This window comes from Sparus aurata, chromosome 8 (genome assembly GCF_900880675.1).
Source record: "Sparus aurata chromosome 8, fSpaAur1.1, whole genome shotgun sequence".
Classification (NCBI taxonomy): domain Eukaryota; kingdom Metazoa; phylum Chordata; class Actinopteri; order Spariformes; family Sparidae; genus Sparus; species Sparus aurata.
The window spans coordinates 982,711-1,006,117 of record NC_044194.1 but is presented as its reverse complement, the minus strand read 5'-3'; the positions used below and the strand labels follow the sequence as shown (position 1 = coordinate 1,006,117).

Genomic DNA, 23,407 nt, shown 5'->3' with positions numbered 1-23,407 from the left:
AGCCTGCCACCTGTAAAGTCGGATGTCTGAGACCGGACAGGTGAAATCTCTTATGTGGAATTGTTTTAAAGATGAACAGGTAATGGACAGAATCAAACAGCTGCAGGCGACAGTAGTTTAGTTAGAGGAAACCCATCTGATGGCAGCAGATCCAGTGAGGACACAGAGGAGATGGCAGCTCAGGTGTTCTCTAGTTGCTGCACTTCAAATGCAGGAGATGATTCTAACTCATGAATCCATTTATATACAGGTGGACCAGATAACTACAGACCCAGCAGGTAGATTCATAATTACATTAACGTTTACGGTCCTAACGATGAGAATCAGATTTCTACAATGTTTATTAGTGTTAATCTGTAACCAGATCAGGAGGAACACTTTATAGCAGGTGATATGAAACTCCAATCACACTTTGGACCCAGTGAAAGACGTTCAACAGGCTCTGACGATACACAGGCCACATCAAGAAAACTGATCCAACACTTGATGAAAGATGGAAATGTGTTGGATATTTGGAGACATCTTAATCCTGACATGTTGGAAGGATGTGAAGTGTATGAGAGATAAAATCCTGAATATCAACATGCCATCATCTGCAGAAACATTTCTATTACACTTCTATCCTCTAAACACTGAAGAGGAAGAAATCTACATTCATAGACACGTTTCTGTTACAAGCAAAGCGTCTTATTGCTTTACAATGGAAGAACATAAAGGCAGCAAGTATAAATAAGGTGCTGACAGAAAGCACAATAAACTGGTCTTTGGAAGAAGAAAGAAAGTGATATTGTGAAAGGTAAATTTAGGAGGTTTGAGGAAATCTGGAGTCCTTTCTTCTCCTTTCTTGAACACGGTGAAGACGACGCACCGATAGTTGATTTACAAGTTGTGTCAGAACTAATATGATGTGATGAGAAGCTTTTAGATACGTTTGATTGATTTATCTATCTATTATTGTTATTCTTTATTTTAACGTCCGCTCCTCGTATATTACGAGTATATATTCATTGTATATATTCTGTGTATTATTCAGCCTATCAGGACTTTGTGTCCACAGAAGAATCAAAGTGTTGACTTTATTCTAACATGTGTTTCCTCTACAGTCCACAGAGACTAAACTGACTCACACTCTCACAGTAACATCACAAACACCTTGTTTTAACACTCACCTGCCTCACACTTTAGTCTTCCTTCTTCCTTCTCCATCCAATCAAAATGGAGTCTAAACTTGAAGACTTCAGACTTCACTTAGGTTCCCTCCCTGTTTATGATGATACGAGCTCCGCCCTCTACACCTACAGGTAGTCAGGTGTGTCCAGAGGAAAATTTTACTGCTCAAAGCTTGCTCCTTTATGGCTATGGAGCCGTAACGGAGCTCAAAGAGAGTTCTCATTTCAGTCTCGTTGTCGTCTTTTTTGGTCTCAAACATTTCTCATTTGTTTCTCCTAAAATTCCTTAGGAATAGTTGAGACTTGAGACTTTACCGCTTAAACCTCACTCCTTTCCAGCACTGAGGAGACATTCTGAAACTTCATTGACAGCTCGATGAGATCTCCTTTGAAACTTACAGGGAGCCCAAGTCGAGATTTTCTGCACCTGTTTCTCAGGAGAAACAATTGAGGAACAGGAGAAATCAGCCACAGCCTCACTTTGGTCTCACAGAAATCTCATAGTTGTCTAGGAGAAATGAATGAGACACTACTGAGATCTCTTTTCCAATTTTCGTTTCCTCTGGGTTTGTGTGTGGTGTGTGTGTGTGTGTGTGTGTGTGTGTGTGTGTGTGTGTGTGTGTGTGTGTGCGTGTGTGTGTCTGTGTATGTGTGTATGTGCGTGTGTGTGTGTGTGTGTCCTCCATTGGTCATATCTGTCAGTAAAAGGTAAATAGTGTTTATAGTGTTTATAGTGTTGTTATTCATGATTCACTTTATATTCTTGTATTTTCGTCCTCCTTGTTCTGCGTTCACACTTTTCTCTATAACTCTGTCACTGCTGTTCTTCTTCGTCTGTCTGCGACTCTTCAGCTGTTGGAATGTGAGTTTCCCTGTTGAGGGAATAATTACATGTTATCTGATGTTACTGTGAGAGTCTGAGTGCTGTGATCAAAAGGAAAAAAATCTTGGGACAATTATAGAAGCTGCATTGTTCTGTTGCTCTAATTCAGGAAACACACCTGTCAGAGACTGAGCAGGTAAACCTGAAGAGAGAGTGGGTGGATCAGGTTTATAGTGCATCATGTGGGAGGAAGAAGAAGAGAGGGGTTGCTGCACTATTTAATCATGACATTTCAATTGACCGCCTCAAAACCTGGGTTGGCATCAAGGACACTGCACTTAGTTGGTTTCATTCTTACCTTTTAGAGAGAACCTTTGCGGTCACCATAGGTAATCATACATCATCTACAGCTCAAATAACCTGTGGTGTACAGCAGGGTTCAGTTTTAGGTCCGATTTTATTTTCTATTTACATGCTTCCACTAGGCCACATCATCCAACAACACAATGTCTCTTTCCATTGTTATGCAGACGACACACAGATATACCTTCCGCTGAGACCGCATGACTCGAGAAGCCTGGCTGCTGTTTTAGACTGCCTCAATGATATTAACTGTTGGATGGCACAAAACTTTCTTCAACTCAACAAGTCAAAATCCGAAATCATCTTTTTCAGTCCCCCAAACACAGCCACCAGCCTCATTACAAATAGCCTTGGTCCAGTCTCCAGTAACATTAAACCCGCTGCTAGAAACCTGGGAGTCATATTCGATTTGGATCTTACCTTTGACAAACATATTAAAACAGTTGTCCAGTCCTGCTGCCTCCAACTCAGAACCATCACCAAAATCAAACTGATACTTTCTCATTCTGATTTGGAAAAAGTCATTCATGCATTCATTTTCTCCAGACTAGACTACTGTAACTCCCTCCTCTCCAGCATGAATCAAAAGTCTCTTTCCCGCCTCCAACTGGTCCAGAACGCAGCAGCTAGCCTTCTCACAGGTTTTAACAGACGACATCACATCACCCCAGTTTTAGCTTCTCTGCATTGGCTCCCTGTTCATTTTAGAATTGATTTTAAGATTTTACTGATCACTTTTAAAGCTCGTCTTGGCCTGGCTCCAAGCTATATAACAGAATTGTTGACCCCATATGAGCCAGTTCGCAGCCTTAGATCCTCAGGTGGGGGCCTCCTGGCAGTTCCAAAGTCGAGGCTTAAATCTAAAGGTGACCGAGCTTTTTCCGTCATTGCCCCTCAGCTTTGGAACGACCTACCTGAGGAGATAAGGCTTGCAGAATCAGTAAGTTCTTTTAAATCACTTCTTAAAACTCATTTTTATAGACTTGCCTTTTTGTGATGTTGTCTCCTTTTTACTTTTAATTTTTAACTTTTGAGTAGGGGTGGGCGATACTGCAAATTTTGGTATCGATCCGATACCAAGTAAATACAGGGCCGGTATTGCCGATACCGATACCAATACTGATACTTTTTACTTGAAAATTTCTGATCAATGAATGATTTTGTACTTTGCCTTTAAATAGTTGACCATGATTATAATAACGATAAACACAGGACAAAGATTTTAGCCAAATAAGGAAATGATATTTAACATAATTAAATCTATAACCTATCTGCATGTGGCCTAAATAGGAATACTAATGTTTATATCAATGTTTGTTTTTAATATTCTGTGATATTATGTGGTGATATTACTCTGTGATTTTATGCTTTTATCCTATGTAAGGTGACCTTGGGTGACTTGAAAGGCGCCATCAAACAAATAAAATGTATTATTATTATTATTAATGTTCCTTCAACAGATACACAAAAGGGTTATTATATATATATCTAAATATAAGTATATATTTTTGTGTTACAGTTACAGTGAACCTGAGTGAGCGGAGTGAGAGAGGTAAAGATGAGCGCTGCACTTAAGGACTGAGAGAGACGCTGTGGTCACACAAACTCTGTGAAGAAATATGTGTGATTTGCTGAATTTACAGAAGAGAAACTACAACAAAAATATCGATCTCATCACGTTAGTATCGATCCGATACCAATACCCACCTTGGTATCGATACTATCGATATTTGGATCGATCTGCCCACCCCTACTTTTGAGTTTAATTTTATCATTTATTATTTTTCATCTTCCCAATGTTCCTGCACTTTACTCCATTATGTATAATGGTCTAAAATTCCTTATCTGTTTCTATTGTTCTTACATGAAATTTCTTTATTACTTTAATACATTTAATTAAGTATTAACTAATTCTATTCCTTTCGTTCGCTCTACATTCTCAATTGTAATTTTAATTGTGTTCCTTTTATTTGTATTGATTTGTCTGTCAAAGCACTTTGTAAACCCTGTTTTGTGCTATATAAATAAAGTTATTATTATTATTATTAATAAATCGGTGGACTACAACAATGAAAACATCTGTACAGATGATGAAGGTCGGTATGTTCTGGTGAAAGGCACAACTGAAGGAATAAAGATAACCATACTTAATGTGTATGCCCCAAATGAAGATTGTCCACATTTGTCCACAATCAATAACGCAGCAACTCTACTACAGATAACAGTGAGGGGATTATACAGGTGGGGGAGATCTTAACTGCAGCCTGGACTCAAAACTGGACCTGCAACAAGAAAAGCTCATTCTAAAATGTCCAAGCGGCTGTTGGATATGATGAAGGAACCAGGTCTAGTAGACATCTGGAGACAGCTCCACCCTGATGAGAGAGACTTCACCTTTATGTCCCGAGTACATGGCAGCTATTCCAGGATAAACCTCTTCGGCAGATCAACAACTGAACTATATAGAATAAAATAATGTACACTTGAACCAATTTCTACATCAGACCACGTGACCATGACAATTAATTTAGGAGTAGACAACCAATTTAGATACTGGAGACATAATGTGTCATTATTAACAGATAAAAACATCAGGCAGGAACTACAAGGAGCTCTGACGGAGTACTTCACTATAATGACGATGGTAACGTCTCCCTCAGCTGGACGGGACGCCAGTAAGGCCACGATGAGAGGAAGATTATCTCCATAGGATCTAGAAAAAAAGAAACAAAGGCTCGCAAAACAACAAGGATTGGAAGCTGAAATAAAGAAATGAACAAGGGAACATAAACAATTTGAAGGGAAGGACATCCTTAAAAAGTTAAAGGAAGTTAGACAACAGCTGGATGAGGTTCTGACATATAAGGCAGAGGGAGCGTACAGATATATTAATAAAAAGTATTATGAAATGGGGAATAAAGCTAGCAGGCTTCTGGCTTTTCAACTCAGAAAAACCCAATCGAGTCGTGCAGTTCCCAAGATCAGGAATCCTGAAACCAGTCAGATTGAGAGCGATCCCACTAAAGCATCAGACTCATTTGCTACATATTACAAACAGCTATACAGGGCTGAAGAACTAGAATGTAAGGAAGAGAAAATTACAGAGTTTTTAAGACCCCTTAAAATGAATAAACTATCAACTGAGGAAGCAGAACTCTTAATAAAACCATCACAGAGAGTGAAATTAAAGAAATCATTAACAAACTAAAAAACAACTAAACACCAGGAACAGACCGTTTTTCTGGAGAACACTATAAAATCTTTGTGAACAAGCTCATGTCCATATTATGTAAACTATATAATTATGTTCTAAAATCAGGAGACCTCCAAACTCATGGTGGGAAGCCATATTAACAGTCATACATCAGGAGGGGAAGGACCCCCTTCAGTTCACCAGCTATCACCCAATAAGTTTACTCTATAACAGCTACTAGAATCCAGAAAAATATAAAAAAATTAATACAACCAGACCAGACGGGATTCATATCAAGGAACAAATAACATAAGAAGGGCCCTGAATCTGCAGGTAATAGCGGCAACGGACAAACAGCCATCAATGCTTCTCAGCTTAGACGCAAAGAAGCATTTGATGGAGTTGACTGGGTATTTCTGAGGCAGACACTGATAGAAATTGGCTTTTTTATGCCACTGTTGTTTCCTGTTAATATATATTATAATCAGACTTTGATCAGAGTTATTATAATCAGAAATGTGTCAGAGAGAGATTCATCACTGCAGCTCCTCCACAGACTGACACACACAGCTCATTAAACTCATCTTGTCCGTGGACTTTTCTACAACACCAAGAAACTCTAATAAATCTTTATAAAACCGAGGCTCAGGAAGCACCAATGAGCTTCATCCACTCATTAACATGTGAACTGCACATGGAGGCTTTCTGCTGATATAAAGACAGTCTGTAGTTTTCTGTAGTTTTAAAGAAGACAGAAGAAGAGTTTTTCTGCCGGAACAACTAAATAATCAAACTCTCTTTGTGTTCATGACTGAACAAACTGAATCAACAAACTGACCTTAAAGGACGACACAGTTTATACTGCTTCACTGTGTTTACATGTGGCGGACCCTGCCACCTTTCTAGCTTCACACGGTGTTCTGGGATCTTATTTTCCTCTGAGAGCAGCTCGTTCATTCACTGATGGTGAAAATATGTATTTCTGAGTTTGTGTTATTAACTCATTAATAATCAGTGAGTTTGTGTTTCTTCTCTAAAACTACATATTGCCCCTTTAAAGTACTTTAAGTAACATTTTCACATACAAACTGGCCCAACGTATGTAGATGTGTCTCTGAAACAATGAGTCAGTTAATCACAGTCACTTTACAGACGACGAACGAGCAACTATATTAATCTTTATTATAAAAACATTTCATGGTTTTCAGCTCCACAGATGTGAAGATTTGCTGCTTCACCTTTTAGTCACAGGACACATTTTTTCTGCTCTGAGTTCTTTTATTTTGTAGACTTTAAGAACATTTCCTGATTAAACTGACAGACTTTCACTGAGGCAACATTTTCAGTGCCGGACTTTAACTTTGAAGAGGATCCTTTTTTCTCTTTCAGAGCTGTATCAGTACTTTTACTGGAGTAAAGGATCTGAATACTTCCTCCATCACTGACAGCCGGCATATCTGTGATGCTGTTAACACACTCAGTTATGAGATACAACTAAATTAAGTAAGGGATAATGCCCGACGAGGTGTCCATAAACAGGAGTTTATGGACGACGCGGAGGCCGCGCGGAGGACGGTTGCCTCCGCGAAGTCCATTAACTCCTGTTTATGGACACCTCGAAGGGCATTATCCCGCTTATACCATGGTCACTTGCCAAAGAAAAGAAATTTGGACCATTAATTTACATTTTCTTGCGTTTTACAGTCAAAATATAAAGTTTTTTACAAGCCGGAACTTAGTTTCCCTGGTAACGCCTGAGGGTTTGACTAATACCTGGAACAGTCATTACTCTCCCGTAAGATTCTTATGCAACGGAGACGTTGTTCACTCCTCCAGTAAATAGGACGGATCATAGATACGACTTGGCAACGGGAGATATTCTAGTCCGCTCAGTGATGAGCCAGCAAGCTAACGCTATGCTAGCAAGATAACGCTATGCTAGCAAGATAACGCTATGCTAGCAAGATTCAAAGTCAATAACATTGCGCACGGTTGACAAACAGTAAATATAATTTGACAGTATGCTAGCTAACACGATTAGCTAGCTAACCAGTCATGTCATTGTCCCCAAATCAATTGCAAGATTATCACGAACAAATGACCGGCCGTGTGTAACGTTACTGTGGCCGCAGCCTGAAGCAGAGAGCTGAACAGAGAACGGGATGTGAGATTATTCGCGTATCAGTAAATTTAGAGGGGAAGTGAACTTTCTGCAGCTTGTGTGTTACAGTCGCCACCCTGTGGTGTTCAGAGGATAAGACACTGAAGGACTGACGGACTGCACTCAGTGCTGGAAATAAAATATTCAGATTTGATACGCCAGCTAGCGCATTAATTTACAGCGGTGAACAGTCAATTTGACTGGAACTACTTAGTAGGTGTCCGTATATCAGGGGTTAATGGACACCCTGCAGCCAATCAGAATCGAGTATTCCCCCAGACCATGGTATAATGCAGTTTAACTTATAAATAAAGTTGTTAATGGAGCGGTGTAGTAACGAGTCCTAAAACCTGGAAATCAGTTTGTTTTTGCACATCGGCTTCCCTCGTCTCAAAGTTAATGAGTTGTTGAATTGGTTTTCAGTTTAAAGCCTGAAATAAGGTGTGTGGTTACCACAGGCTGAAGATATCTACACGTTCTGCTCTACCACATAAAATACATCAGTAAATGTCCCACAGTTTAACTATAAAGCGCTTACGTGTCTTAAAAACACTACATCGCCTTGAGTAAACTTGTGGATTTCTCTGGATTGAACATTGTTGTGATGTAAGAACACAACTCAACAACATACAGAACGAAGGTCGAGTCATTTTTAGACATTTTAATGCAGAAATGTTACATATTACATCTTTAAATCAAGTTGAACTCATTTATGATTACATTTATTTTGATAGCAAATGCAGTCAGAGAGAAATCCTTCACACCGTCGTTCAGTTAAACCTCAGTGAGGCGACACAATGGAAACGGTGACATCTGCTGGCAGAAAGCAGCTCCAGAACATGAACGCTGGTGATAAGAACGGCTTCAACACTGATCTCAGAGGGAAAAAGCTCCACAGGTTGACTTCATGTGTGTGTTGATCACGTGATGTGTAAACCAGCAGGGTTGCACGTTAAACTGGAGTTCACTGATGCTGCAGGAAACATGATGATCAAACTGGTGTCACGTCTAAAACGTTCCCCTCAAGTTCAACATCAGGCTGCACAAGTGACACACAGATACTGAGCTGTAACTTAATGTGTGAAAATAGTTTATTATAAATATATTTAAAGTATAAACATGTTCTAGTTCTAAATGTGTGTTTGGACCTGGTGAACTTGTTTGTGTTGTTGTTAAATCCAGGGGGCAGTAGGGAGGGCAGTTAGTGGCCCCAACACATGGAGCTGGATGGTGGACTTGGTGACAGTGGAGCTGATCTCAGAGCAGTTCAGACTGCAGCACTGACAGTCATCTCCACTTGTTGTGATTGGTCCCTCAGTCCGTGCTGGATGAAGCTCTCCTCTCCACTCCACCTCCCAGTAACACGGCCCAGTCAGAGCCTCTCCACCCACCAGCTGATGGTGCTGCTTCAACCTCTCTGGATCATCAGGACACAGCTGATCCTCTCAACACCTCCACCTTTCATCACCACTCTGAGAGAGATCACGGCCACCACCTGATGAGAGAATGAGAGAGAGCAGAAGTGATACATGAGTGTTTCCAGAGACTCCCTCCATCAGCTGTCAGTCAGTGATATAAAGACCAGCAGGACTTCAGTCCTGTTCAGACCACAAGTGGAGCGGCTGTGTAGCGTAGCCAGCTTCCTTTCAGCTTCATGTTAACGTGTTGGAGTGAAGCTCACAGGTTTACTCTGCAGGTTTCACTCAAGTACACAGTGAAATAAACTGCAGAGAGTCCCTGAACACATCATGGCTGCAGAAACACTTTAATGATGATTGACAGCTGTTAAAGAGTCTCAGTCACACATGAATATTTCATCTGCTTTGAAACATTACAAATATGTAAATATGGAATCTGTTGTAAAACATGTGGAGCAAACAAAAGACAGATGGACAGATGAATATATGATGTTAAAGCTCCTACATGTTCATACACAGACTGACAGTCAAACATCAGCTGTGGTTACTGGACTTCAGCACAGCTTCTGCTCTGTACAAACACCACATGGTTACTAAATGTAATGATGCTTCTCTGAAATCAGAGCAGTGCTTCAGTCACACTGATCTGTACGGTGGCCCTGAAGGTCAAAACACATCAACAGAAAAGGTGGGACAGCGTTCTTGATTGTAATTGGACAGAACCCGAGTACCTGTCGACAGTTTGATGTTTTGTGAAATGTTTTTGTGTTTTGACCTTCAGGGCCACCGTAGACCTGAGAGCTGTGACACAGATCAGCTGATCAGTTCTTTAGTGTTTTAGAGAGATCACATGTGATGAATGAGGACGACTGTCTCTACACATCCTGTGATGCTGTCAGCTGTAATCCAGCTTTACTTCCTGTAGACATGAACACAACAACAGTCGTCTTCACAACAACTCAACACCAGATCACAACAAGCTTCTGGCTCGTCTGATTGGCTGACTGTTCTCTCTCTGTCTTTCTGTCCAATCATGAAGCCTGTTACCGTTCTCCTCTTACAGCTTCACTTGATACTGACTGTGTTCAGAACAATACTGCTGAAACCAGCGTGGACTGACTCCAACCCTCTACTGACCTCAGAGTCTCCAGTCTACAGTGTGGACTGTCCTTCAGATCAGACAGCAGCTTCACGTCTGAATCCTGCAGGTTGTTGTCTCTCAGCTCCAGCTCTCTCAGATGGGAGGGGTTGGACTTCAGAGCTGAGGCCAGATAACCACAGCCGATCTTTGACAAACTGCAGCACCTCAATCTGAATAAAGAATAAATGATGAATATAAAAGTCCATTTATGATCCAATCAGATGTGTTCAGGTTTAAATGTGCAGCTCAACATCACTGTGTCCTAATTAAGGTGCTCCGATTGTTATCAGACGATATTGGTTCTGAATAGTTTGATGGGTGGTCTCTAAAAGGGCCAATCAGAAGAGCCGATCAGATAAACATAGGAGACAGTTTCTCTTTAATACATGCAGCATGGAGAGAAGAGCCACAGTGTTCTCTGCAGTCTCCCACATTGTCTTGACTTGTATACAGCAGAACAGTGGTTACATACTTTATGACAGGTGTTACCCATGCCTTCCCCAAGGCAAGTGACCCTCTGATGTTTGACTGGACAATAAGTGTCATCCTAGCTGCCTTCTGTTATCATCCTCATATGAACTCCTCACCTGTTCTATCCCTGACACCTCCCCACAACTCAGGTGAAGGGGAATCTCCCCTCCTCTCACATCCTGACATCTTCTCTACCATACATTGATATTTGAATCCAGAACTGTTTAATTCCCACTAGTTAGAACATTGTGTAACTAAAGGCGGGTACACACTACAGGATGTTTAGGAGACCACACACTTGATGATAACAAAGACAGATCGCACAAGATCTCTCTCTGCTGATCTTATAGTGTGTGGTGTTCTCCGTAGTGCACACCACACACTAGGGATGTACATTGATAAGGATTTGGCGATTCTGATGCTTTATCGATTCCTGTTTATCGATCAGTTTATTTATCAATTCTCTAATTGATTCCCAAATAGGCTGAAAAACAAGTAGTAAATGAGTACAGAAAAGAATACAACCTGGTTTATTAATATAAATCTTAATTATTTACCACTGAGAACAAACAATACTCAAACGAGTCCTCAATAAACAAATAAACAATACTTAAATGAGTAAAAAGAGTCCACAAGTCACCTGGGTATTGGCTAAGGATAATCCCATAGAGAAACAAGAGGAATAACAAACAAGGAACAGGCTGGGCTGATTAAATTCACCTCATTTTTATCATTATCACACGTCGTTAGCCAGTTGTTTAATTTTACCTGTTGTGCTGGTGCTCGCACTGGTGCTGCTAAGTGCGTCAAACACATGGCATTGCTGGAGTATAATGCTCAGTTGTGGCCAGATGCTTGGACATGTTAGTTGTATTACCGCCTTTGGCGCGCAGATCCCTCTTACAGGTATTACAGGTGAAATGCAGCTAGACTTTGGATCGTTTGTGCCAGGACGACATTTCTCCACAGTGCATCTCATGTAGCAGCTCAGCTCACCTCTGCTCCTGGAGGGCAAGCTGGCGGATCGGGTGCATCATAACTTCTGAGCGCTGTCTGCTTGTCCCAACTTATCAACAACTTCACCGTCCAACTGCCTTTACCAGACCTTTCAAGCTTTACATTATCTCGACGTTAATTGTTGACAAAGAATTGAGCCATGAAACCGTCTCCAGCCCATCGAAATACGGCTGCTACCCACCACAACTACGCAGAAAAGATGGAAACATCAACCTAGAGCCTCAAAAGAAAAGACCCATTCTCTCCAGTAAAAAACCAACCGACCGCCAAAATGAGAGACTCGACTACTGACGAAGGTACGAAGGTCGCCCTAGAAGCTATAAAAAAGCTCAATGATAAAGTGGATAGTCCCGACAGCCAAAAAAAAAACAGAACTCAGTTATGCTAGCAAGCATGGCTAAAGCGGTTGAGTTTAACGCGGCGGAGATCAACGACTGCTACAAACTACGAAGCGGGAGATATTGGTGATTAAAAAAGACAATGCTGAGTTAATGGAAAGAGTCTTGGAGATGGAAAAATACAAGGGCCATTGGAACCTCAAAATCCGAGGGATAAAAGAAATAGATGGGGAAAATACACGAGAAATGGTTGCTAACTTGCTGATAAAAATCTCCCCTCCATGGGCTCCGAACATTAACCACATCGTGGACTCGGCTCATCGACTGGGTAGACGAGAGGAAAACAAGACCAGGCTGGTCATCGTTCAATTCACACAGAGAATACACTGGGACGCGCTGTGGAAGATGACCAAGGATTCCTCCATCTGCAAAGAATTGGGGATCGGATTCATCGAAGACCTCTGCAAGGCTTACAGGGAGGCTCGAGCGGCGCTGTGGCCGAAGATACAACAAGCACGGGCGGCTGGAAAACGAGCTTACTACAGAGGAGGAGACGGATACATCGATGGACACAGAATCACTTAATAAAAACACTTGAGGTATACTGGTAGTTAAAACCTAATAAGCATTAAACAGGTCTTAATTTCCCCTGTGATAAAAGGTTGGATGGTTAAGTTATATTTTTTTTCTGATATTGAAGGGACACTGCCCACACATACCTTTGCAGGCTTTTTCTCATTTTTGACTTCACTTCACTCAGTTGGACTTCTTACTGTTCACTAGCGGTTGCTAGTTGTGGTTTAAAATGAATGTTGATTTTTCCTGTATTTCCTTGAATGCTATGGCAGGGGTCGGCAACCCAAAATGTTCAAAGAGTCATATTGGACCAAAAAAACAAAAAACAAATCTGTCTGGAGCGGCAAAAAATGAAAAGCCTTATATAAGCCTGAAGGCAACACAGGCTGTAAGTGTATATTAGCTATATTAGCCTACCATCAAAATGACTAAGTAGGCTACAAATACATAATGAGCATTCATGATTAAATGTTTATTTTGTTTGGCCTTTCAGTGGTATTAATTCGATCATTTCTTCTTGCGGCCCATCAGAGTTCACATACCTGCATAACAGCGCTGTCTGTTCGATATCGATCACATCATACGACTCATCACAGGCAATTGAGTACGCTGGAGCTGAATTAATGTCCTTGATTTGCCGATTGGTGATGTCGCCTGCCATTTTAACGGCCCTTTCTTTCACCGTCTTTGTGGAGAGAGTCATGTCTTTAATTTTCTGGATTATCTCGGTTTTGTTTTTGAAGTCTGAAAATAGGTGCTCTGACATTTTGATGAATGAATCCTTCATGTAATCACCATCCGTGAACGGTTTTCCACGCTTTATTATCTCTCGGGTTGCAACCAAACTTGCAGCAGTAGTGGAGGTTGGAGATGAAATCCACTTCTTAAATCTACCTTTGTGCTCCTCTAATTTCTCCAGAAGTACTGCAATCGCACTTTTTCTCTCACTCCCAACTGGGTAGTCGGCTGCATATTTAGCCTTCCCTGGAAATGTCTTTCCAAATTACTCTTTTTGTTGTTCGACAACTTCTCATTGCAAAGCAAACATGCAGGCAATCCTTCCGCATTGGCAATGAAAGCAAATGATTCGGTCCATTCTTCCTTGAATCCTCTGTTCTCATCAGCTATCTTTCTCTTTTTCCCTTTGGGATCCATGGCCCTTGACACACCCACCGGTTTGTTTACAACAGCCACCTGCCTGGCACGGCGCCGCGCTGAAACGTGTGTCGCAGGCTATGACGCAATTCTTCGTTGACAGAAATGTTGAAATTTAATATTTATTATGCACATTTTTACAGCATTGGAAAACGTCAAGAATGTTTGTCCTCGGGGAGTAACGTGAGCAGGACCTGGAAAATGGCAACGCCTTAGATATGCTCCTGTCCTTCGCCGTCAATTAACAATAATTAAACTATTTAAACTCTCCTTGAAAGTACAGTTAATGTCGTAAGCAGTCGGGGCTTCTACTCAACCCCAAGTTACACAGAGTTACGCGATTTAAGCCGTACAATGAACCAGGGGAAACGAAGTGTGCAAATGCGCTTGAAGACCTCAGCCACCATGGAAGCTAACCCTGGTAGTCCCTCCAGCAGCGAAGCTAGCCAGAGAAACAACATGGGCGATATCTTCGCGGAAATTGCAAAGATGAACACAACTATGAATAAAGTGGCAAGCGATGTGGCAACAATCAAGTTGGACACAACAGAGCTCAAAAACAATGTGAGTGCTTTACAAACTCATCTCGAAGAAGCGGAAAGTCGCATCGGTGACATGGAGGATAGCACAGCCGGCATGGTTAATGAAAACAAAGTGCTAAGACAGAAAGTGGAGCAACTATGGAGCCGTGTTGATGATCAGGGAAATCGAGGGAGACGCAAAAACATTAGGCTGATTGGACTGAAAGAAGGAAAAGAAACGGGGAATACAATGAATGACTACGTTAAGAAGATATTAAATGAAGGATTAGGGCTACATTTTGTTTTTTGTTTTTTTGGTCCAATATGGCTCTTTGAACATTTTGGGTTGCGGATCCCTGATATAGCCCGAAATCACCAGTGATGGGCAGTAATGCGTTAGAAGTAACGCGTTACTGTAATCCGATTGCTTTTTTCAAGTAACGAGTAAAGTAAGGGAATACAATAGCAAAAACAGTAATTAGATTACTGTTACTTTCCCGCAAGCAGGCTGCGTTACTGCGTTACTTAACCGTGATTTTTTGGAGACTGTCTCGTGAGTGACAATGACGTATGCAGGGCTGATTGCAGTGGTTGTCCGTCGCCGGACGCCTCTCAGTCCCCGCCTCCAGCAGCTGGGCCTCGCCCGCGATCTCGCTTGAGGGTCGGAGGGTGATGCACCGCGGAGAGACTGTCGGAGCTGCGGAGGCGGGTAGCCGATGTCTGACGCACCGCTCTTTCGGAGACTGTAACGTAAACAAACAGCGCAGCCGGTCTCACCCTGGCCGCTGCACCGTGCGCCCGCAGGTAGCACTCTCCTCCGGGGAGAGAGAGGGGGGGTCAGTGTCAACGTGTTACCCCCTCGCGTCTAGGCGGAGGGCGGAGGGACCGCGGTTATGTCTGTTTATGTCAGACAAAAATGTACCATGCAGTCCCAGAAACAAGAGCTCTTTCTCAGCTTAACTATGGTTGTACTATTTTATAACTTAACACATCGTGTGCCTTTGTTTACATTTCAACTAGAGCATCCTAGAGGAAATATTTATAATTTAAGATTACTTTTTTAATTTGAAAATTATCAACAGGTACTCCAATGAATTATTTGTTTATTACTGCTTATTACTGAATCCATATGGAAGCATTTAAATCAGTACTGAATCGAATCGATATTGAATCGAATTGCGACCTAAAGAATCAAAATCGAATCATGAGTTTCTTAACGATACCGCGCCCTACTAGAAGAGGTGGGTGGTGATGCAAAGCCCTCTGGGAGCTGGTGCTGCTGTTATATTGGCTCACACTGGGTTTGTTTGTCTCATGTCTGACTGTTGTCCATTTATTTCCTGCTGCCACGAAAGGTCTATTGCTTTATAGCGTATTCAGGTTGTGCATCATGTTTTTGAAAAGTAATGTAGTAAAGTAACTAGTAAAGTAACTAATTACTTTTGAAAATAAGTAATCAGTAAAGTTACTGGATTACTTTCTTAGAGAAGTAATCAGTAATCACTAACTAATTACTATTTCCAAGTAACTTGACCAACACTGAAAATCACAATCACATTGCATCAGTGGGCTTTACAATCTGTACAGTGAACAACATCCTCTGTCCTTTGACCCTCGATTTGAGTGAGAAAAAACTTCACATGTTGATGGAAAAAAAACCTTTTAACAGGGAAAATTTAAAAAAAAAAAACAATGGAAGAAACCTCAGGAAGAGCCACAGAGGAGGATCCCTCTTCAGGACGGACAGACATGCAATAGATGTTGCGTGGACAGAGAAGAGCAACAATTCACAGTTTACAAGTTACAATTTTATGATGAATATCTGGATAGATACCCTTCTAAATGTCAACACAACTCTCAGAACCCTGCCTTATCTCATTTCTGTGGCAATCATAACTTAGTAGACCCCTGGCGCTTTGTAAACCCTAACACTAAACAATACTCCTGGTTCAAACCTAATAATACATTAAAATCCAGAATCGACTTCTGGTTAATTTCTGCTTCAATGATGCATTCTGTCTCAGACTGCTGTATGTCAGCAGCTCCTCTATCTGATCACTCCGTTATTAAGTTGAGTTTTATACCCCCTGGTGGCTGCTGCAGAAACAAGGGCTACTGGAAATTCAACTCATCTATCTATAAAGCAAACAACCTCTGTCTGTCTGTCTGTCTGTCTGTCTGTGTGTGTGTGTGTGTGTGTGTGTGTGTGTTTCTCAAATATCTCTGCGGATCAGGATCAGACTGACCTGAGAGTTTCAACATGGCTGCTGCGTGGTTCAAGGGTGTGTCATTTGTTTGGACTGCAATGATACCGTTAATACATTATTTCATAAACGCTTTACAAATTCCATGAGCATGTCCACCGGAGCCACTACAGTCACGTGCGCACCAGAGCCAATCACTGCAGAGCTCAAGCCCACGACATACCTTAAAAAACAAGCGGATTTATACCTGCAGCGGCGCAAGCTGGACCGGGATTTTGCCAGCGGTTCGGTTCCGTTCTGTGCATCTAAACTGACTGTTGTGGATTCATGAGATTAAACAAGTCCAAGTCTGTTCGGGCCGCTAGCTACACGGCCCACCTCCCGATCGAGGCAACGGACCGGACTCACCGGCATGTCCAAAACCGGACATATAGCCAGCGGTTTGCTCCCGTTCGGTGCATCTAAACTGACTGTTGTGGATAAATTACACTAAACGAGTCCGGACCGAGTCTGTTCGGGTCTGAGGAGATCCGGAGATGCGCGGACAACAAAGTGGAATCAGATCTGTGGATGTTCGTGTGTAGCTAGCCGCTAGCTTCACGGCCCACCTCCCGATCGAGGCAACGGACCGGACTCACCGGCACGTCCAAAACCGGACTTAGGGTAAATAATGTCCGCCACGCTTTTTCGCGAACATTGCCATCACGTTTGCTTTGTGTCTGGTGCAGGAAGAAACGGTAAAAACGGGCTTTTGTGACAAAAGTGTCCAAGCAGCAAGTTTGGTTGTTAAGGAACAGGAAGTTGTGGGAGGGACGTAGGTGGATGAGTGACATGCAACGACGGTCGGTGTGTAGACAGCGATACTGAGAGTTGAGAGATTTGTGACATTTAGCGTGTTTGGAGTGTGTAGTTAGTGTGTTATGTAGTGTGTAGTGGAGTCGGTTTTTTGTTTAATGAGTCAAAACAATTAGGAGACGGCTGAATGAGCATTGCCTGCATTTAAATGTAAATAGTTACATGTAACTTTGTCAATTTTTTAAGTTGTATGCACATATTTAGCAAACAACAATTTTAATTTGCATTATAAGTGATAAAAAATGGTTTGTTAAACATATTTGTGGTTTTCACAGTAAAAAAAATCTAACTTTTTCTACTCGGATTTTATGTTTTTTTTGTGATTTTAGGTCCATTGTGTTAATACAGTATGTCAAAATAAAAAAATAACTGCACAGTCACATGTGAGGTTGTGCTAAAAAAATAATGACACCAAGTAAATAGTTTTTAAGGGAAAATATAATGGCAAAATCAAAAATAGTCAAAAACAGCCAGTTATACCCTGGAATATCGGATTTCACAACAAACCTAAATATCCCTGACGTCCCAACTTCAAACACAGCCTCATTTGGCCATCCATGAAAAAGCTTCTTAATCTCCCACTTTTCTATAGGAATACATTTTTCTTACGGGCACTGCACTAGTCCTTATTAAATTGTCAAGCATATTGTGATGGTATAAAATCTCTAATTGCTGAAGTGATGGCTGACAAAACTATAATATCCTATGTTTCAAAGTGGGAGTTCTTAAAATTCAAATTTCAAGAATTTCCCATTCATTTTGGGAAATCATTTCACAAAAATAACAAACTAGCAGAACTTAATTTAATTAAAGATATAAACACTCATTGTAATAAGGCATCACCAACTGACAATGATAAACAGAAATTACTAACTCTGCAAACAAAACTTGATGAGATTTATCTCAAAAAAGCAGAAGGGGCCTACATAAGATCCAGAGCCAAATGGATCGAAGATGGTGAAAGAAGTACAGCTTATTTCTGTCGATTAGAAAAAAAAAAGGCAAGAGAGAATTTCAATTAAAACCTTATTGATTCAAAACCAACTATGTACAGATCCAACCTTAATTACAAAGGAAATGACTTCCTTTACAGTCAGTTATACTCGTCTGCCTTCTCTGCAGTTGATTCAGACTCCTTTTTCAACCATATCAAGGATCTTATCCCCTGTATTGAAGATGATTTTGCAGAGTTATGTGAAGCTGATATTACTATTGTTGAGCTGGATAAAGCTGTAGACAACCTGTCTTTAAATAAATCTCCCGGCTGTGATGGCCTTACATCTAATTTCTACCAACACTTTTGGGATCTGTTAAAAAATCCTTTTATTCTCATGTTAGAGGAAGCTACTGATAATTTGTCTTTTCCTCCAACTATGAAACAAGGTATAATTACTTTAATCCCCAAGCCCGGTAAAGACTCCAAAATATTGGATAATCTTAGACCTATCACGTTATTGAACAACACTGATTATAAAATTGTAACCCTTGCTTATGCTAATAGATTAAAGAGTAAACTAGATACAATTATAAGCGACTCCCAATCTGGATTTATGAAAGATTGATCCATTCACAACAACATCCGTTTGGTGATCGATCTCCTAGATTATAAACATTTAATAGATGATGATGGCTTAATTTTATTTCGTGATTTTTATAAAGCCTATTTTTTTCAGTGTTTAACACTTTTAGGCTTTGGGAACAAATTTCGAGCCACCATAGAATCTCTTCATGATAAAGCAAATAGCTCCATTTCATTACCAGGAGGTACATCACCAAGATTTGCTATCAAATGTGGGGTCAAACAAGGCTGCCCTATCTCTCCATTCCTCTTTATAATTGGAGAAAAAAAAAGCACTATATTAAGAGAACAGAAATGACCAAAGAATACAAAGAAGGGGGCCTACAAGCTATCGATTTTGATTTCATCAATGGAACACTGAAAATTAACTTGTTAAAATCTTTCCTGAATAATAAGAGCTTCTGGTATCACATCCCCAGAGAAATTTTCAAGAAGCTTGGTGGTATTGATTTTCAACAATTAGAAAGATGCTTGATGACATCACACACCTTAAAATACTTAAAATTTCCCATAAATCAAAAAGCAAAAGAAATCCATTTTAAAATTTTAAATGGTGTGTACCCATCTGGTGAACTATTACGACAGAGATTTGGTTTTGAAACAAACAAATGTGAATTTTGTGATGATATTGAAACCTCTGATCATTTATTTTTTCAATGTATGTTTTCTGAAGCGCTCTGGACTGATATGCACGACTGGCTACACATGAAGATCCGGCTTGAACCCTTTTCTCAAAAAGACATTATCTATGGAGTTGTTATGGACAATAATGAATGGGACTTTCTGGTAAACAATATACTCATCCTCGGAAAAGGAGTCTAAATACATGAAAGTGAAACCTAGGTTCTATGTGTTTCATAACGAGTTTTTCTCTTTCACCAATGCCCTTAACATAATGAATGAATGAATATGCAATGTAAATTTTAAATTTATTTGAAAAATATGCTCTGCGACAAAGGCCCTAGCTAAAGTTGTTTACTTTATTATATTATTTTTCATTTATTTATCTCTCATGAAAAATCTGTATTCTGTACTCCTCAATGCACCTGCTGCTTTGAAATGTTAAAATTGATGTAAGCCATGTTGTTTGTACTAGGGATGCACCGATGCATCGGCTGAACATCGGTATCGGTCGATGTTTGCCTCGATATAATCGATGATTATATCTTGTTTTGCGGCATAAACGCTGTGCTCATGGAGAAACTCTTTTTTCCCTCTTTTTTTGGGGGGAAAAATCCGGAAAGGCAGCCCTCCAGTTTTCATGTGGACGGCGAATCCGCATACTTTCCAAAACAATGACGCCAACGCTCCATCCTGTGACGTCCCATAACAACAACAATGGCAGTGGACCGCATGCTCGTGTTCGTGCAACAGAAGATATTGAGCCTTTCTTGCAACTTACTCTCCTTGTAGTTGAGTGTGAGTCGCAGCAGCAGTTCGACCTCATTAACGGTCCACACTAACGATTCTGGTTTCCTTGCACTAGCCATTTTCATCTTCTTCTTGTTGTGTTCGGTTTCTCTACTGTCTGTTTGTTTACAGCGTGCAAGCTTACTGCGCATGCTCTGTGTCTTCTTCTCCGTTTTTTTGTGAATGTCCTAGAGGCTGGAATATGAACTACAGCGTTTTCGGTCGTTTTTCAGTGGATCCGTATGGACACAAATATTCTTAAAACGATGACGAGGAAGACGGAGAAAAAAAAAATTGCTTTCGCCCGTCTGGACGGCCTCTCAGACTTCAATTGACACAGCGTTTGAGAAAGCCAAGCAGCTGCCTCCAGACAGCGCCAAAGCAAAACAAATAACAAACAAGGTGATGGAGTTCATCGCTTTAGATGACCAGCCTTTCTCTGTAGTGGAGGATGTGAGGTTTCAGAGTCTGATGAAGTTTATGGAGCCACGCTACATGCTGCCCAGTCGACGTCACTTTGCAGAGGTCTGTCTCCCCGAAATCTTGTCATGTGAACTAAGGTTATCTTAAATGTCAACCAGAAAGTGACATTAAAGGTTGTTTTTGTTTCATAAATTGGTCTGATTGGATTTATGCTTATTCAAGGATAGTGTTATGAAGAGCTGAAAGACTTGTATGTTTCTGTGGCACAAAAAAAAGGAATAAATAACAAAAAGAAAGAACATCGGCATCGGCCAAGACGTTATGTCAAACATCGGTATCGGAATCGGCCCAGAATTTCACAATCGGTGCATCCCTAAGTTGTACATGATTTTGTCGAATAAAGTTTTGGGGGAAAAAAAAAAAAAAAAATCTGCTCAGCAGCAGCTTGTGTGTGTGACCTCATTGCAAATTTGAGAGTAGGGTACGTTTGTTTACAGTGGCGGCACAGCCCGGGAAGATCAATAGTGGAATCGGTTTTTGTTAGCGATTCAAAGAATCATTTGACTCAGAACCGGTTCCCAAACGGAACCGGTTAACGATGCGCATCCCTGCCACGCACTAACCGATTCTTCAGCAGAGTATCAGGTTCTTCACGCTCAATATTACACATCTCGCGTGGTCAACAGTGACTTCAGTGTAAACAAACATGGCAGACGAACCGGAAGATGCAGTGGTGGTTGTTTTAGGCCTATTACTGGCTGAAAAAAACAAAAACAAAACAAAACGACTATGGAAAAAGTCATGGAGATGGTGAGTGTGTGGGCTGTATGCGTTAAAGAGCAAGTATTACAGATAGCTTCGAGAGCAGAGTTGTGCGCTCTGGCCCCCCGTACTGCGAGTCACCATGGCAACAGGTAAATAAATGGCTGACGGAGAAGTTTACTAAATAAGAGTTTACTAAAAAGAAGGTTTTTGAACTACTCACGTTAGCTGCTGCAGCTTAGGCGCGATGCCAGTAAACTCTGTGTACACAAACAATGTTCTCATTGCTCGTGTTCATGTGTAGAGACCCTGGTGATGCTACCAGCAAAGTTTCATGTTGTGTCGAGTCTTCTTAGTGTTCTTAAAATAGAGATTTTGATGCTATCATATCTCTGCCCCATGCACTCCTGTTCAAAATTAACGTGCCCGAAAATCCAACTACGGTAAATCTTAAAAGTAATCATACGAGGATGCCGTATTAATGATGGAGGTAGAATTTGAGGTAGTGCTGCTGCCTCCACTTGTTTTTGCCTCCATGCTTTGCATGTTGATGACGTATGCAGCGGTGCGACTCTGTGGTGGCTGGTGTTGCCAGATTGGAGCAGAGTCCTGCACGGGTCTTATTTTGCAAACCCGCACCCGCCCGTACACGTCGTACTTAAAACCGCATCCGACCCGTTTCCCGACAGTGGCACAGATTACATTCCGCACCTGAGCCGACCCGCTATAAATTGATACCGACGCCCGACCCGCACCCGAAGCAAAATTAGACTGACGCAATTTTTAAAAATGAAAGAAAGCCAGCTTGGGGAATGGGAGTTCTAATATAGGACGACCGTGATTATAAGACGACCCCTCTTTTCAAGACTAATCTTCAGAAAAAGACTCTGATAACCAAAATGTGTTTCTCAATAACAAACTCACATACCCTCCGGTCAGTCTCTTGGAAGCGGCCGCTTAGAGGACCACGATAAGCTTTTCTCTTACTGTTTGGACCCGCCATCTTCGGACGTTACACTCCGTAACTCCATATTTCTTGGCTGGCTGACAGTTGTTTGGCGCCTCCGCTGCATTGATCACCATTATCTTAAAATCAGCATCATAGCTCCGCCTCAGATGTCTGTTAACTTGCTCCACTTTTGATCCACTTTGCTCCGTAAAATCACCGCGTCTCTCCATTTCTCATCTCGTGTCACTTCTTCTCCGCTGTGATTGACAGATAACCGCAGCCACAGTGTCAGTGACGTCTCTACAATAAGCTGGCGCCCTCTGCTGTTGTGGTCGTGTAGCGACCCAGACAACTATCAGCATGTGTCAACGGTTAGACCCCGATTATAAGACGACCCCACTTTTACACATAATTTTCATCGAAAAAAAACCTTGCGTATATTCGGGTCAATACGGTACATGCTTATCATTTTAAAATGCAGGCATATTTTTGTAGATGTGTCGCTAATTTATTTGTTATTTTTTGCACCTGACGCCATGAAAATGACAATCGCAAAACCCGACCCGCGCTCTCTAGGCATCCGACCCGATCCGCACCCGTGTCCGACACAGGACATTATTTTTCACCCGTTTCATCCAAATTGAGCGGGTCACCCGAACCCGTGCAGGACTCTGGATTTGAGGTTAAACTGTGAGAGAGTGTTGCTAACCAACGCCAGAATGAACGCGTTCACAATCACGTTCACCAGGTAGAAATATAGTTAGTTCAGTTCACGTTCACCTAAAAAATGAACGAGTTCATGAATGTTCAGGCACAACACTGTCTCTCTCTCCTCTCTCCTCTCTCCTCGCTTAGTAGTACTGGTCGTCAAAGCAACGC

The 23,407-nt window shown here is 41.3% G+C and overlaps 1 protein-coding gene across 1 annotated transcript in view; it reads right to left on the bottom strand.

The window, feature by feature from the left end:
* The window catches only part of LOC115586540 (NACHT, LRR and PYD domains-containing protein 12-like), an 83,272-nt gene that overhangs the window by 14,697 nt on the left and 45,168 nt on the right, over positions 1-23,407 (bottom strand). The window lies entirely within an intron of this gene.